Source organism: Rhinoraja longicauda, chromosome 11 (genome assembly GCF_053455715.1).
Source record: "Rhinoraja longicauda isolate Sanriku21f chromosome 11, sRhiLon1.1, whole genome shotgun sequence".
NCBI lineage: Eukaryota > Metazoa > Chordata > Chondrichthyes > Rajiformes > Arhynchobatidae > Rhinoraja > Rhinoraja longicauda.
In genome coordinates, this window is record NC_135963.1 from 55,383,430 (window position 1) to 55,399,688 (window position 16,259).

Genomic DNA, 16,259 nt, shown 5'->3' on the forward strand with positions numbered 1-16,259 from the left:
ACTGTAAGGCAGAAACTCTGCAACGCTGTGCTGCCCACTGTTCCTCTTCCTTGTGGTTACCCACTCCTTTCCTGACTGCCTTTCCTTAGGTTGCAGGTTCATCACCTTTTCAAAAATGCGTTATCTGCATTAGTTTCAGCTTTACAGATGCCCCGTGGTGTCTTCAATCTGGCTCTCAAGGATCTTGGACTTGTCCCTGACGTAAGTTCTGTTTGCCAGAATTGCAGCCTTGTCCATAAAGTGTTTTGAAAAGATTTGTCACAAACTTTTGTACTTACTTGACCCACAATCTTGTATTTTCTTTCAAATTAATAACTGCAATGCCAATGCAAAAAAACAGTCGTTAGTGCAACTAGTGGCAGTCCATTGAAGTTATTAGTTGAGGTTAATGTAGCGCAGTGTTCAAGAGTCTGATGGTTGCTGGAACAAAGCCGTTCTTGAACCTGGTGGTCACTGTTTTCAGACTCCTGATGGTCGGTAAAAAAATAGACTGCGGGCTGGTCTTTGCATAAAATTTGACTTCTCAAGTACTCATTACTTTGTCTATTCCCTTTATGCTTTGCTTATTGGCCTGATCATTGACTGCACCACCCACCTTCCCCCCCCCTCTACCTTTAACCATGATATTAAGATACTTTTCCTTCTGTGCAATGTTCCTTCTTCCTTCTGTGTGTCGGCCAAGTTAAATGGATGTTTTTAAGGCAGAGATAGATAGATTCTTGATCAGTGCGGGTTATGGGGAGAAGGCAGGAGAACGGGGTTAAGAGGGAAAGATAGATCAACCATGATTGAATGACGGAGTAGTCTTGATGGGCCGACTGGCCTAATTATGCTCTTATCACTTATGAATACGTTTTGTGAGTTTGGGGATTCTGGTTGAATTTTGGAACTGCGTTTATTTTCATCTGTTCATTCTTGATTTCCAATCACTGATGCATCCAAGGTTAATTGTTGTTTGCTACCACACTAAATCTGCTCTGATTAAGTTCACCTCTCATTCTCAAAAATCCCAAAGAGTATTGCTCCAAATAACCTCAGTCCATGTCTATTCCACAATGGGATGCAAAGTCATAATTGAATTGCTCATTTTGTATGATTAAGAAATATGACTTTCAAAAAAATAGGTGGCTTAAATCATAATTCTGATCACAAATTTACAGCATTCTCGTATGTCCAATCCAGGCTTTAGTGGAGAAGCATTAAGGGCCTCCAAAATAATCGCTCTAAGCTCTTTCAAAGTGCTGAAAACATGTCTGGTGCTTTGCCAGACAAGTTACAGTGGAAAATAAACTTAAGTTGTACAAAGTAAGAATCTAAACTTTTTTGGCCAAGCATATTAATTGTTGAGTTCTTCCTTCAAGGTTACATTTTAAGAAGATATGAACAACACTTGATTTGGGAAGAGCAGATTTGGGCAGCACAGTGATGCTGCTGGTAGAGCTGCTGCCCCACAACACCAGAGACCTGGGTTCAATTCTGACCTTGGGTGCTCTCTGGAGTTTGCACGTTCTCCCTGTGACCATGTGGAGGAATTCAGCAGGTCAGGCAGCATCTGAGGGAAAGGACGGATAATATTTTTGGTCTGGAACCTTCTTCCCTCCCCCCCCCCCCCCCCCCCCCCCCTGCTTACTCCAATCAGTCTAAGGATAGGTCCCAACCCAAAATGCCATCTGTCCATGCCCTGCACAAATGTTGTCTGACCTGCTGAGTTCCCCCAGCACTGTGTTTTACTCATTAAATTAATGAATTAATATGAAAATCCAGATATCTAGCCTTTTAGTAACTTCTATTACTGGGTTAGAAAGAGTTGCTTAAATAATCCTTGACTTCCTATGATGGAACAGGCAACATTTCGGTTCTGCTTTGAAAGAGCTCCCCTTGAGAAAACTCCGTCTCTTCCTCCCAGACCTTGTCAAGTGCCAAAGAGTGCTTCGATGCTCTGAACCAAGATTTTTGTAAACTTTTTTCGAGAATCAAGGAAGATCCTCTGCAATAGCCAATGTAATTAAAAGGGCACAGTTGTTGAGTTTGGCTACAGAAAATGTATTATGGAATAATGTGCTTCCAGCCACCCAAAGAGTCTAAGAGTCTTTTATTCAGAGTAGGGGAACTAGAGGACGTACGTTTTAGATTAGAAAGATTTAATAGGAACCTGAGGGGCAACCTTTTCACACAGAGGGTAGTGAGTATACGGAACAATAACCGTCAAAGGACATTTGCAGAGATACATGGATAGGAAAGGTTTAGAGGAATAGACAATAGGTGCAGGAGTAGGCCATTCAGCCCTTCGAGCCAGCACCGCCATTCAATGCGATCATGGCTGATCACTCTCAATCAGTACCCCGTTCCTGCCTTCTCCCCATACCCCCTCACTCCGCTATCCTTAAGAGCTCTATCCAGCTCTCTCTTGAAAGCATCCAACGAACTGGCCTCCACTGCCTTCTGAGGCAGAGAATTCCACACCTTCACCACTCTCTGACTGAAAAAGTTCTTCCTCATCTCCGTCCTAAATGGCCTACCCCTTATTCTTAAACTGGCCCCTTGTTCTGGACTCCCCCAACATTGGGAACATGTTTCCTGCCTCTAATGTGTCCAATCCCCTAATTATCTTATATGTTTCAATAAGATCCCCCCGCATCCTTCTAAATTCCAGTGTATACAAGCCTAATTGCTCCAGCCTTTCAACATACGACAGTCCCGCCATTCCGGGAATTAACCTAGTGAACCTACACTGCACGCCCTCAATAGCAAGAATATCCTTCCTCAAATTTGGAGACCAAAACTGCACACAGTACTCCAGGTGCGGTCTCACCAGGGCCCGGTACAACTGTAGAAGGACCTCTTTGCTCCTATACTCAACTCCTCTTGTTATGAAGGCCAACATTCCATTGGCTTTCTTCACTGCCTGCTGTACCTGCATGCTTCCTTTCAGTGACTGATGCACTAGGACACCCAGATCTCGTTGAACATCCCCTCTTCCTAACTTGACACCATTCAGATAATAATCTGCCTTTCTATTCTTACTTCCAAAGTGAATAACCTCACACTTATCTACATTAAACTGCATCTGCCATGTATCTGCCCACTCACACAACCTGTCCAAGTCACCCTGCAGCCTTATTGCATCTTCCACACAATTCACACTACCCCCCAGCTTAGTATCATCTGCAAATTTGCTAATGGTACTTTTAATCCCTTCATCTAAGTCATTAATGTATATCGTAAATAGCTGGGGTCCCAGCACCGAACCTTGCGGTACCCCACTGGTCACTGCCTGCCATTCCGAAAGGGACCCATTTATCCCCACTCTTTGCTTTCTGTCTGTCAACCAATTTTCTATCCATGTCAGTACCCTACCCCCAATACCATGTGCTCTAATTTTGCCCACTAATCTCCTATGTGGGACAATAGACAATAGGTGCAGGAGTAGGCCATTCAGCCCTTCGAGCCAGCACCGCCATTCAATGCGATCATGGCTGATCACTCTCAATCAGTACCCCGTTCCTGCCTTCTCCCCATACCCCCTCACTCCGCTATCCTTAAGAGCTCTATCGGACCTTGTCGAAGGCTTTCTGAAAGTCGAGGTACACCACATCCACTGACTCTCCCCTGTCAATTTTCCTAGTTACATCCTCAAAAAATTCCAGTAGATTTGTCGAGCATGATTTCCCCTTCGTAAATCCATGCTGACTCGGAATGATCCTGTTACTGCTATCCAAATGCTCAGCAATTTCGTCTTTTATAATTGACTCCAGCATCTTCCCCACCACTGATGTCAGACTAACTGGTCTATAATTACCCGTTTTCTCTCTCCCTCCTTTCTTAAAAAGTGGGATAACATTTGCTATCCTCCAATCCACAGGAACTGATCCTGAATCTATAGAACATTGAAAAATGATCTCCAATGCTTCCACTATTTCTAGAGCCACCTCCTTAAGTACCCTGGGATGCAGACCATCAGGCCCTGGGGATTTATCAGCCTTCAGTCCCATCAGTCTACCCAAAACCATTTCCTGCCTAATGTGGATTTCCTTCAGTTCCTCCATCACCCTAGGTTCTCCGGCCCCTAGAACATTTGGGAGATTGTGTGTATCTTCCTCAGTAAAGACAGATTCAAAGTAACGGTTTAACTCGTCTGCCATTTCTTTGTTCCCCATAATAAATTCCCCTGCTTCTGTCTTCAAGGGACCCACATTTGCCTTGACTATTTTTTTCCTCTTCACGTACCTAAAAAAACTTTTGCTATCCTCCTTTATATTATTGGCTAGTTTACCCTCGTACCTCATCTTTTCTCCCCGTATTGCCTTTTTAGTTAACTTTTGTTGCTCTTTAAAAGAGTCCCAATCCTCTGTCTTCCCACTCTTCTTTGCTATGTTATACTTCCTCTCCTTAATTTTTATGCTGTCCCTGACTTCCCTTGTCAGCCGCAGGTGTCTCTTACTCCCCTTAGAGTCTTTCCGCCTCTTTGGGATAAATTGATCCTGCAACCTCTGCATTATTCCCAGGAATACCTGCCATTGCTGTTCTACCGTCTTCCCTGCTAGGGCCTCCTTCCAGTCAATTTTGGCCAGCTCCTGCCTCATGCCTCCGTAATCCCCTTTGCTATACTGTAATACTGACACTTCCGATTTTCCCTTCTGCCTTTCCATTTGCAGAGTAAAACTTATCATGTTGTGATCACTGCCTCCTAATGGCTCTTTTACCTCTAGTCCCCTTATCAGATCAGGATCATTACACAACACTAAATCCAGAATTGCCTTCTCCCTGGTAGGCTCCAGTACAAGCTGTTCTAAGAATCCATCTCGAAGGCACTCTACAAACTCTCTTTCCCGGGGTCCATTTCCAACCTGATTTTCCCAGTCTACCTGCATGTTGAAATCTCCCATAACCACCGTAGCATTACATTTTTGACACGCCAATTTTATCTCCTGATTCAACTTGCACCCTATGTCGAGGCTACTGTTTGGGGGCCTATAGATAACTCCCATTAGGGTCTTTTTACCCTTACAATTCCTCATTTCTATCCATACTGATTCAACATCTGATTCTATGTCACCCCTTGCAAGGGAATGAATATCATTCCTTACCAGCAGAGCAACCCCACCCCCTCTGCCCACCTGTCTGTCTTTTCTATACGTTGTGTACCCCTGAATATTCAGTTCCCAGCCCTGGTCCTCTTGTAGCCATGTCTCAGTGATCCCTACAACATCATACTTGCCCATGACTAACTGAGCCTCAAGCTCATCCACTTTATTTTTTATACTACGCACATTTAAGTACAACACTTTAACTTCTGTATTTACCTCCCCTCTCACATCGGTCACAAATGGCCCTGCCCTTAATCTCTTTTCCCCTCTAGAACTTCTGTTCCCATTCTTCCGAGAGTCTTCTGCAATATCTCCTGTATTCCCTTTAACCTCATCTTCATATTCCCAATTTGTTAACCCCTCCCCCCCACTACTTAGTTTAAAGCCACAGGTGTCGCACTAGCAAACCTGCCTGCCAGAATGTTTGTCCCCCTGCTGTTAAGATGTAACCCGTCCCTTTTGTACAAGTCACCCCTAGCCCAGAAGAGATCCCAGTGGTCCAGAAATCTAAATCCCTGCTCTCTGCACCAGCCCCTCAGCCATAACTTCATACCCTCTATCTCTCTGTTCCTGGCCTCACCAGCACGAGGTACCGGTAGCAGTCCAGAGATAACCACCTTCGACGTCCTACTTCTCAGTCTTTTTCCTAACTCTCTAAACTCCCGCTGTAGCACCTCCTTCCTCTTCCGCCCGACGTCATTCGTGCCCACGTGCACAACGACTTCAGGTTGATCGCCTTCCCTCACTAGGATTTTCTGAAGCCGGTCCGTGATGTGCTGAACCCTGGCACCAGGGAGGCAACAGACCATCCTCAAGTCCCTCCTGCTGCCACAGGATGTATCGGTCCAATGCAGACAGGTGGGATTAGTGTAGATGGGGCATCTTGCTTGGCATAGGCAAGTTGAGCTGAAGGGTCTGTTTCTGTGCTGGGTAACGCTGGTGTAGCGGTAGAGCTACTGCCTTACAGCCACAGAGACCCGGGTTTGATCCTGACTATGGGTGCTTGTCTGTACAGAGTTTGTACGTTCTCGCCGTGACCTGCGTGGGTTTCCTCTGAGATCTTTGGTTTTATAAAACACTTCAAAGACGTACCCGTTTTTTAGGTTAAGTGGCTTGGTATGAAAAAAAAGTTTAACATTGTCCCTTGTGTGTGTAGGGCAGTGTTAATGTGTGGGAATTGCTGGTCGGTGGGGCAAAGGGTCTGTTTCTGCGCTGTGACTCTTGAGTGAATAAAACTAAACCATGTTATGACTTTTCCAACACAATCGGCATGATCTTTGACATAGAAACATAGAAAATAGTTGCACGAGGTGGCCATTTGGCCCTTCAAGCCAGCACCGCCATTCATTGTGATCATGGCTGATCATCCACAATCAGTAACCCGTGCCTGCCTTCTCCCCATATCCCTTGATTCCACCAGCCCCTAGAGCTCTATCTAACTCTCTTTTAAATTCATCCAGTGAATTGGCCTCCACTGTCTTCTGTGGCAGAACATTCCACAAATTCACAACTCTCTGGGTGAAGCATCTATCTATCCACCAATTTTCCCGAAGACACTCTTACCCGTTGATTGGCCCTGCATCGTAGTTACAAATTCTTCAATATGAATTTCTTGCCAATCCATCCGCTTAGTCTCAATGTCAATTGGAACCAGATTTTTGGAACCATCAGGAAACATTTCTTTTGGTGCTACTCCACACATTTTAAATTATTTCCCAGTAACCTGTTTTTTATTACACTCTTTTAGTGTTAAAACATGAGCAGCTTTACTGATTGCAATATATTAAAAGCATGCGTCTTGTGTTCTGAGGGGTGGTTACATAACCTAAAGCTTTAATTTTATACATGCATAAGAAAAATAAATATAAATGTCTGGCTATTGAATTGCACTTATTTTTGTGCACTGAAATAGCGTTGTTTTGAATGCTGAATTTTGAATGTTGTTTTTAAAATCAGATCCCTGTCAAAAGAATAGCAAAACTGATCAAATTCAAGTGTGCAGTAGCTTTGTGTTGCTTCACACCAAAGAGGAACCGATTAAACTGAGACCACTGTGATTTCTGATAGACCCACAGCAAATTCAGTGCAACAAATGTGTTGAGTATTTTTCATGCGGAGAATGACAGTAATTAGTCAGTCGTCACGATTAGTAAGGGTCTGGAGGGTGTGCAGCGTAGGTTTACTAGGTTAATTCCCGGAATGGCGGGACTGTCGTATGTTGAAAGACTGGAGCGACTAGGCTTGTATACACTGGAATTTAGAAGGATGAGAGGGGATCTTATCGAAACGCATAAGATTATTAAGGGGTTGGACACGTTAGAGGCAGGAAACATGTTCCCAATGTTGGGGGAGTCCAGAACAAGGGGCCACAGTTTAAGAATAAGGGGTAGGCCATTTAGAACTGAGATGAGGAAAAACTTTTTCAGTCAGAGAGTTGTGAATCTGTGGAATTCTCTGCCTCAGAAGGCAGTGGAGGCCAATTCTCTGAATGCATTCAAGAGAGAGCTAGATAGAGCTCTTAAGGATAGCGGAGTCAGGGGGTATGGGGAGAAGGCAGGAACGGGGTACTGATTGAGAATGATCAGCCATGATCACATTGAATGGCGGTGCTGGCTCGAAGGGCCGAATGGCCTACTCCTGCACCTATTGTCTATTGGGTGTCAAAGACAATGCGGAGAAGGCATGAGAATGGGAAAGATAGATCGGCCATGATTGAATGGTGGAGCAAACTCCACTTGTGATTTTATACATCTGGAGTCATAGAGTCACACAGCATGGAAACGGGTACATCGGCCCAACTTGCCCACACCGATTAACATGCCCCATCTATGCTAGTCCCACCTGCCTGCATTTGGACCACATCCTTCAAAACCTGTCCTATCCATGTACCTGTCCAAATGTCTCTTAAAGGTTGTGAGAAGAAATCTCTAAGAATACTTCTCAGCCTCGTTCACTCTAAGTAGTAAATTCTAGCCTGTTAACATAGAAACATAGAAAATAGGTGCAGGAGTAGGCCGTTCGGCCCTTCGAGCCTGCACCGCCATTCAATATGATCATAGCTGATCATCCAACTCAGTATCCTGTACCTGCCTTCTCTCCATACCCCCTGATCCCTTTAGCCACAAGGGCCACATCTAACTCCCTCTTAAATATAGCCAATGAACTGGCCTCAACTACCTTCTGTGGCAGAGAATTCCACAGATTCACCACTCTGTGTGAAAAAAAACTTTCTCATCTCGGTCCTAAAAGACTTCCCCCTTATCCTTAAACTGTGACCCCTTGTTCTGGACTTCCCCAACATCGGGAACAATCTTCCTGCATCTAGCCTGTCCAACCCCTTAAGAATTTTGTAAGTTTCTATAAGATCCCCCCTCAATCTTCTAAATTCCAGCGAGTACAAGCCGAGTCTATCCAGTCTTTCTTCATATGAAAGTCCTGCCATCCCAGGAATCAATCTGGTGAACCTTCTCTGTACTCCCTCTATGGTATGTTCAACCTCTCCCTATCAACTCAGGCTTTCAAGTCCTGGAAACATCCTTGCAAATCTTCCCTGCACTCTTTCCAACTTAACAACATTCTTCCTATAGCAGGGTGACCAACACTGACCTAAACACACAATATTCCAAGTGCGACCTCGCCAATTGACAGGTCACACAATTGGATAGAGATGGAGTGTGTAGAAAGGAGCTGCAGATGCTGTTTTTTAATCGAAGGCAGACACAAAGTGCTGGAGTAACTCAACAGGTCAGGCAGCATCTCTGGAGAAAAAACATGGGTGATGTTTCACATTAGACCTTTTGATCGCACTGCGATTAGACAGATAGATTGAGTCCTGACATAGGGCAATGCAATTTTCAAAGACCCAAATCAATGCCAAAGAAGAAGAAAGTAACTCTGTGGAATTTGTGCCTGAATGCAGATGGATAAATGCCTTGCCCTCAACAGTTAAAAAAAAAAACCCAGTTGTGCTGTAAAACTGTCTGCCCATGCATCATAGGCTGCTCTGTGTGACCTATGTTGTGGCTTTAACCTTCAACGAAAATCGGGAACAAGAATTGCAGTTGATGGAAATCTAAAATGAAGATAGAAAGTTCAGAAGTGACAGGAGCAGAATTAGGCCATTCGACCCATCAAGTCTGCTCCGCCATTCAATCATGGCTGATCTATCTCTCCCTCTCACCCCAATTGTCCTGCCTTCTCTCCATAACCCCTGACACCTGTACAAATCAAGAATCTATCTATCTCTGCTTTAAAAATGCTCCGTTCAAAAATACGCTTTGCAGTAAAATTACATTAAGTTAAGGCCCCCCTCGGTCATGGCTGACCATGGGTGATGCATCCTGGTTGTTGACTGAGCGCTCCAAACCTCAGCTAGAGCAGCGTTGATGTGTGGTCGGATGCAAGCCTGGGCGATGTCATATGAAGGACAGGCTGTTGCCCATGCAGCACGTCCCCCCCTCCACGTCGCTGATCGATCCAAAGGAACAGCAGGGCCGTTACAGTTTGGCACCAGCGCCATCGCAGGAGCTGCCAGAACCAGGTTGTAGACAACGACCAACTGCCTTAGGGACTCCCACTCCGGATTTAAGGTTTACTCCTGCAGCCTTTTCCATGACTGGCTGTGGCCACAAGGCAGTGGAGGCTTTAGATTAGAGTTATCCCTCCTAGATGGACTGCCTTCCCAGGCTGACGAGCCTCATCTGCCCGAGACTCGTGGGGACTGGAGCGTCTACCTTCGCATCTATAGCACCTGCCCACAGCAGCCTTCATCCGCCTTCCCAGCCGTTGTGACGCTCCACTAAAGTCAGCCATCATCCTCCGCCTGTTCCACCGTTGAGGTCTTGGTTGGATTGCTCTTTGTCAGGGACCTCCCCCTCGACCTTACCCCCATGGGTGACCCTACCAGGAGCGTAGCTCCAGACGGCATCGCTCTCAGGATCTCAGGACCACACAAGCTTCTCCACCACGACAAGGTGACAATCCACGGAGAAGAGTAAAATGACATAATGCAACGATATTTGACCTGGCTCTGTTTGTTAACTGAGAGGTTGGACAAACGTGGATTGTTTTCTCTGGAGCATCAGAGGTTGAATAAGTAAAATTATCAGAGGCATACGAAGTATTATGAAAGGTGCAGATGTGTGAAAACGCACACCTCCAGATTCAGGGACAGTTTCTTCCCATTTGTTATCAGGCAGCTGAACTATCCTATCACCAACTAGAGAGCGGTCCTGAGCTACCATCTACCTCGAATGTAGACACAAAATGCTGGAGTAACTCAGCGGGTCAGGCAGCATTTCAGTAGAGAAGGAATGGGTGACCTTTTCCTTCTCTCCCGAGATGCTGCCTGACCCACTGGGTTACTCCAACATTTTGTGACTACCTTCGATTTCAACCAGCATCTGCAGTTTTTTTCCTACCATCTACCTCATTGCATTATGTTTAGTCAGACTTCATCCTGTATCTGTGCATGACCTGATCGTAATCATGTATAGTCTTTTCACTGACTGGATAACACAGTCACTGCATGCAAATCCTGGGCCACTGTTTAATATCAGTAACGGCTCCTTGTTTTAATGTTCAAAGAGAAATTCTATAATTTCGGATCACCCATAAATTTCCCTCAACAAGAGGTTGCTTCGGAGTAAATGCCCCAAGCATTTGGAATGACTTTAAAATATTCCCAATGTATACTCCACTAATGTTACAGCCATTAACGTATCAAAGTGTGTGTGTGTGTGGCAGTCAATTGTAATTGCGTGTAATGGACTGAGTAAGAATAGGCCAAGCTTAATGGCAAACTTAGTTCTGCAGTTTTTAATCTTCAAAGGTAATTGTCCATAGAGACTGGGTGGCACTGCAAGCATAGTCCTTTGATCTCCGCTACTGAGAATGAATCGTCTGTTCTTAATCGAACAAACCCTTCATTTGCCCATCAGCTGTAAAGTTCATGTGAAAAATTAGAGAGGCACAGAGTAATACAGCACGGAAACAGGCCCTTCAGCCCAACTTCTCCATGCGACCAGGATGTCCCATCCATTTGCCCTTGTTTAATCCATATCCCTCTAAAACATTCCTATCCACCTACCTGTCCAAATGCCTTTTAAATGTTGTTGTCGTAACTGCCTCAACTACCTCCTCTGACCGTTCGCTCCACATACCCACCGCTCTCTGTGTGAAAAGGTTGCCCCTCGGGTTCCTATTAAATCTTCCCTCTCGCACCTTAAACCTACGCCCTCTGGTCCTTAATTCCCCTACCCTGGGTAAAAGACTCTGGGCATTCACTCTGTCAATTATCCCTGTGATTGTATAGACCTCCATAAAATCGCCCCTCATCCTTTTCCACCCCAACGAATGAAGTCCTAGCCAGCCCAACCAAGCTCTCCCTCCAGCTCAGCCTCTCAAGTCCTGGCAACATCCTCATAAACCTTCTCTGGACTCTTTCCAGCTTAATGATGTAGTTTGCACTGTTTTTAGTGTTCAAAAGTTCTGGATGCTTAGTGTTATTTTAAAGACACAGTGTGGAAACAGGCACCTTGATGAGCTTGTGCCGACTAAGGATAACTCGTACACTAGTTCAAACCTTGACACGAGGGACAACGTGCACAAATTTGGAGTACAGGAGGAAATCAGAACACCCGGAGAAAACCCACACGGTCACAGAAAAAAACGTGCAAATTCCACACAGACAGAACCTGTGGTCAGGATCGATCCCAGGTCTCTGGAGCTGTGAGGCAGCAACTCTGCCACTGTGCCGCCCCTACACTCTGCACTCTCTGCACTCTTTCAACCTTCGTGACACATTTTGGGGCTGTTTCAGTGATCAGTAGTACTGGATGCTCTGAAGTCCCCCTTTTTTTTTTCTTCTTTTTTTTTTTTAAATCAAAAATATTTATTCAAATATTAAAATAATATATACAATATAATAAAACCAAAACAGAACCCACCACCAGAATACTATACAAACAAATATACCAATTGAAACTATTATACAATTATATTACAATCCCCATCCCGGATACATCCAATCCCCCGCGGTGCCCAGCGGTCCCGGAAATCCCCCAGGATGCCCGTGGGCAGCGCGTGGTCCCTCTCCAACACCACCCGGGCATGGACGTAACCCCGGAAAAGGGGTAGGCAGCCGGCTTGGGCAGAGCCCTCTTCCGCCTGGCGCCGTGACTCGCGGATGGCCAGTTTGGCCAGGCCCAGGAGCAACCCAACCAGGACATCTTCGGCCACTACCCTCTCCCCTACGCACAGGGGTGTCCAAAGATGAGGATGGTGGGTGGAAAGTGCAGCCAAAAAGCAAGGAGCAGCCCCTTTAGATATTGAAACAGGGGCTGCAACCTCACACACTCCATGTACACGTGGTACACAGACTCTTCCAACCCGCAAAAGTGGCGGGCGGTTGGCGAGTCTGTGAACCGCGCGAGGAACAGGTTGCAGGGGACTCCTCGGTGCAATACCTTCCACCCCATGTCCCCGATGGAGAGGGGCAGAATCCCTGCGTAGAGGGACCCCCACCGCGGGGCCCCCTCGTGACCGGAAGGCAACGCCGACCGCCACTTAGTGTCCGGACGGTGGACCAGGGCCTGAAGTCCCCCTTGGCTGGGATCTTTTTCTTGTCTCGTTTGTAGACGTCACAAGGATGCTTGGTGGGGGAATTGGAAAAGTCACGTCAGTCCAACAGGGGAGCCGAACCAGTCCACTCAACCCCCCCAAGGCTTGATTATCATTCAATAAGATCAAAGCCCATCAGATTTTAGAACTTAATACAGACTGAAGTGCGCGGAGGAAGGAGTCCCTACTTTGTTTCTTTATGGATCACATGAAGCATGTAGTTGGACCACTTGAAAGGCTGCACCCTAGTACTGTTACAACCAAAATCACTGAGAACCAGCCTAGGTTTATTATTGGCATGTGTACCGAGATACAGTGAAAAGCTTTGTTTTACATGTTATTCAATCAAATCAGATAATGTTATATCTAAATACAATCAGGTCAAATTCAACTACAAAAGTTTAGTTTAGTGATACAGCGTGGAAACAGCCCCTTTAGCCCACCGAGTCCACGCCGACCATTGGTCACACTATTCCCATGTTATCTAACTTTCTCATCCACTCCCGGCACTCCAGGGGCAATTTACAGAAGGTCAGTTAAAATACAAACCCGCACGCCTTTGGGATGTGGGAGGAAACCGGAGCACCCGGTAGAAACCCACGCGGTCACAGGGAGAACGTGCAAACTCCACACACAGACAGCACCCAGGGCCAGGATCGAACCCGGGTCTCTGGCGCTGTGAGGCAGCAGCTCTATCAGCTGTGCCACTGGGTGCTGCACATTCAGATAGAGCAAAGAGGAAGATACGGTGTGCAGAATATAGTTCTCAGCATTATTGCACATCAGTTCCACAGACATGAACAGGGAAGGGTAGAGGTAGTTGCCACCACTAGATATTTTCTGGTACCTCACTATTTTGGGCGGCACGGTGGCACAGCTGTATAGTTGCTGCCTCACAGCGACAGAGATTCGGGTTGGATCCTAACTAAGGGTGTTGTCGGTACGGGGTTCGTACGTTCTCCCTGTGACCACATGGGTTTTCTCCAGGTGCTCCAGTTTCCTCGCACATTCCAAAGACGTGCAGGTTTGGAGGTTAATTGGCTTCTGTAAATTGTCACTAGTGTGTAGGATAGAAATAGTGCACATTCCCATCCACATACCTGTCCAAATGTCTTTTAAATGTTGTTGTCGTAACTGCCTCAACTACCTCTGATATATCACTCGTCGGTGTGGACTCGGTGGGCTGAAGGGCCTGTTTCCATGTTGTATCTCTAAATTAAACTAAACTTTCTCACCAGTCTCTGGTCCCAAAGGTTTAGTGGAAGAACAGGGAGCCAGCCCTCTGCTGATGTCTATCATTCCGACAACATGGAAATGAGATTCTCTGGGCATCACGTTGCTTCTTGTGGGAGTTCGTTGGGTATGTTTGCCTCCCTGTTTCCTATGTTCCAGCTAGTCACCGCATTTCAAAACCTCTTCATTAACCGTTGAGCACTTTGGAAACTATTTGTGTTGGAACACTGAATTCTCTCAGCAGTGACAAAAAAATTCTGTTGATCCAGGCCAAATGAGTCAAAGTTTTCCTTAGTTCTACAAAGAAGCCTCCAAGAAGTCGTCTGGACACTCATAAGTTCATGTCATGGAAGCAGAATTAGACCATTCAGCCCATGAAGCCTACTCCGCCATTCAATCGTGGCTGATCTATCTCAACCCCCATTCTCCTGCCTTCTCCCCGTAACCTTTGACACTATTACTGATCAATCTCTGCTTTAAAAATACCCAATGGCTTGGCCTCCACAGCCATCTGCGGCAATGAATTCCACAGATTCGCCACCCTCAGTAAGGTCACAGATTCACCTCCCTCCAAAGATGCTGCCAGACCTGCCGAGTTTTTCCAGCACTTTGTGTTTTTGCACGAGATACCAGCATCTGCAGTTCCACCTGCCTCTCTCAAAAAGGGGTTGTTACATGAGATATAAAAATACCAGCCAACGAGCCTTGATATAGAAGTTAAATCAGTCACACAAGGGTGGCCGACAATTGACTTTCAATTGAGACAAAGCAACCCAAATGTGGTCCGTGCCACATTTTATTCGGGAATAAGCAAATTTTCAATTACAGTAAAATGAGAGAAAAAAAACATCAGGTATTGAATTTCTAATCCACTTTGCATAAATGGAAGCAGATTGCTTTCAGTAAAATGTAGTCTGAAGTTTAGTTCTGTTGAGTTTAGGGACACAGCATAGAAACAGGGCCTTCGCCCCGCCAAGTTCACACTAACCATCGATCACGCCTCTACTCTAGCTTCATGTTATCCCACTTTCCTCATCCACTCCCTGCACACCAGGGGCAATTTACAGGTGGCCAATTAAGCTACATACCCACACATTTTTAGGATGTGGGAGGAAACCCACCAGGTCACAGGAGGAACGTGCAAACTCCACACAGACAGCACCCGCGGTCAGGATAAAGGTCGGGTCTTTGGCGCTGTGAGGCATCAGTTCTACCCGCTACGCCACTGTGCCACCTTTTTGTGGATGGGATTCCCAATTTCTGAACCTAAAGAAGGATCTGTAGAAAAACTTGACCCGAAACCTCGCCCATCCATGTTCACCAGAGACGCTGCCAGACCTGCTGAGTTACTCCAGCACTCTGTGAAACGTCACCTATCCATGTTCTCCAGAGATGCTGCCTGACCCGCTGAGTTACCCCAGCACTCTGTGAAACGTCACCTATCCATGTTCTCCAGAGATGCTGCCTGACCCGCTGAGTTACTCCAGCACTCTGTGAAACCTCACCCATCCATGTCCTCCAGAGATGCTGCCTGACCCGCTGCGTTACTCCAGCACTCTGTGAAACGTCACCCATCCATATCCACCAGAGATGCTGCCTGACCCGTTGAGTTACTCCAGCGCTTTGTGTCTTTTTTTGTTGCTTTCAGTAATTGCGTTCTGAGACAGGAAGAAGTCTGGTTAATTCCCAAAAGCGACCCAAACAAATCTTCGAGCTACGAGGCAGCCCAACACTAATTTCCTGCCCCTTTGCACTGCTGCGGATACGCTTTTCGGACAAGTTCTAACAAAAAAAAATGTCCTTCCACAGAATCTCACGGCCGATAGTGTTTCCCATTGGCACGGCGGCGCAGCGGTAGATTGGCTGCTTTACAGCGCTTGCCGCACCAAAGACCCGGGTTTGATCCCAACTACGGGTGCTGTCTGTGCGGAGTTTGTACGTTCTCCCCGTGGGTTTTCTCCAAGATCTTCCGTTTCCTCCAGTGCTCCAAAGACGTACAGGTTTGTAGGTTAATTGGCGTGGTATAAGAGTAAAATCATCCCTAGTTCGTGTAGGATAGTGTTAATGTGCAGGGATCGCTGGTCGATGCGGACTAGGTGGGCCGAAGGGCCTGTTTCCGCGCTGTATCACTAAACTAAACTAAATTCAGTCCTTGCTGTCAGTAACAAGCAGAATCCCTCGGGCAAATGCAAGTGGGTCTAAACTGTTGTGATTGCTCCTCGTCAGGGCGTCTAATTGAAACAGTCTGTGCCTCCTGTGGAATTCTGGGATCCTTGGCTGACTCCCAAGAATTCCCAGAATGTTAGAGGTTTTTTTTTT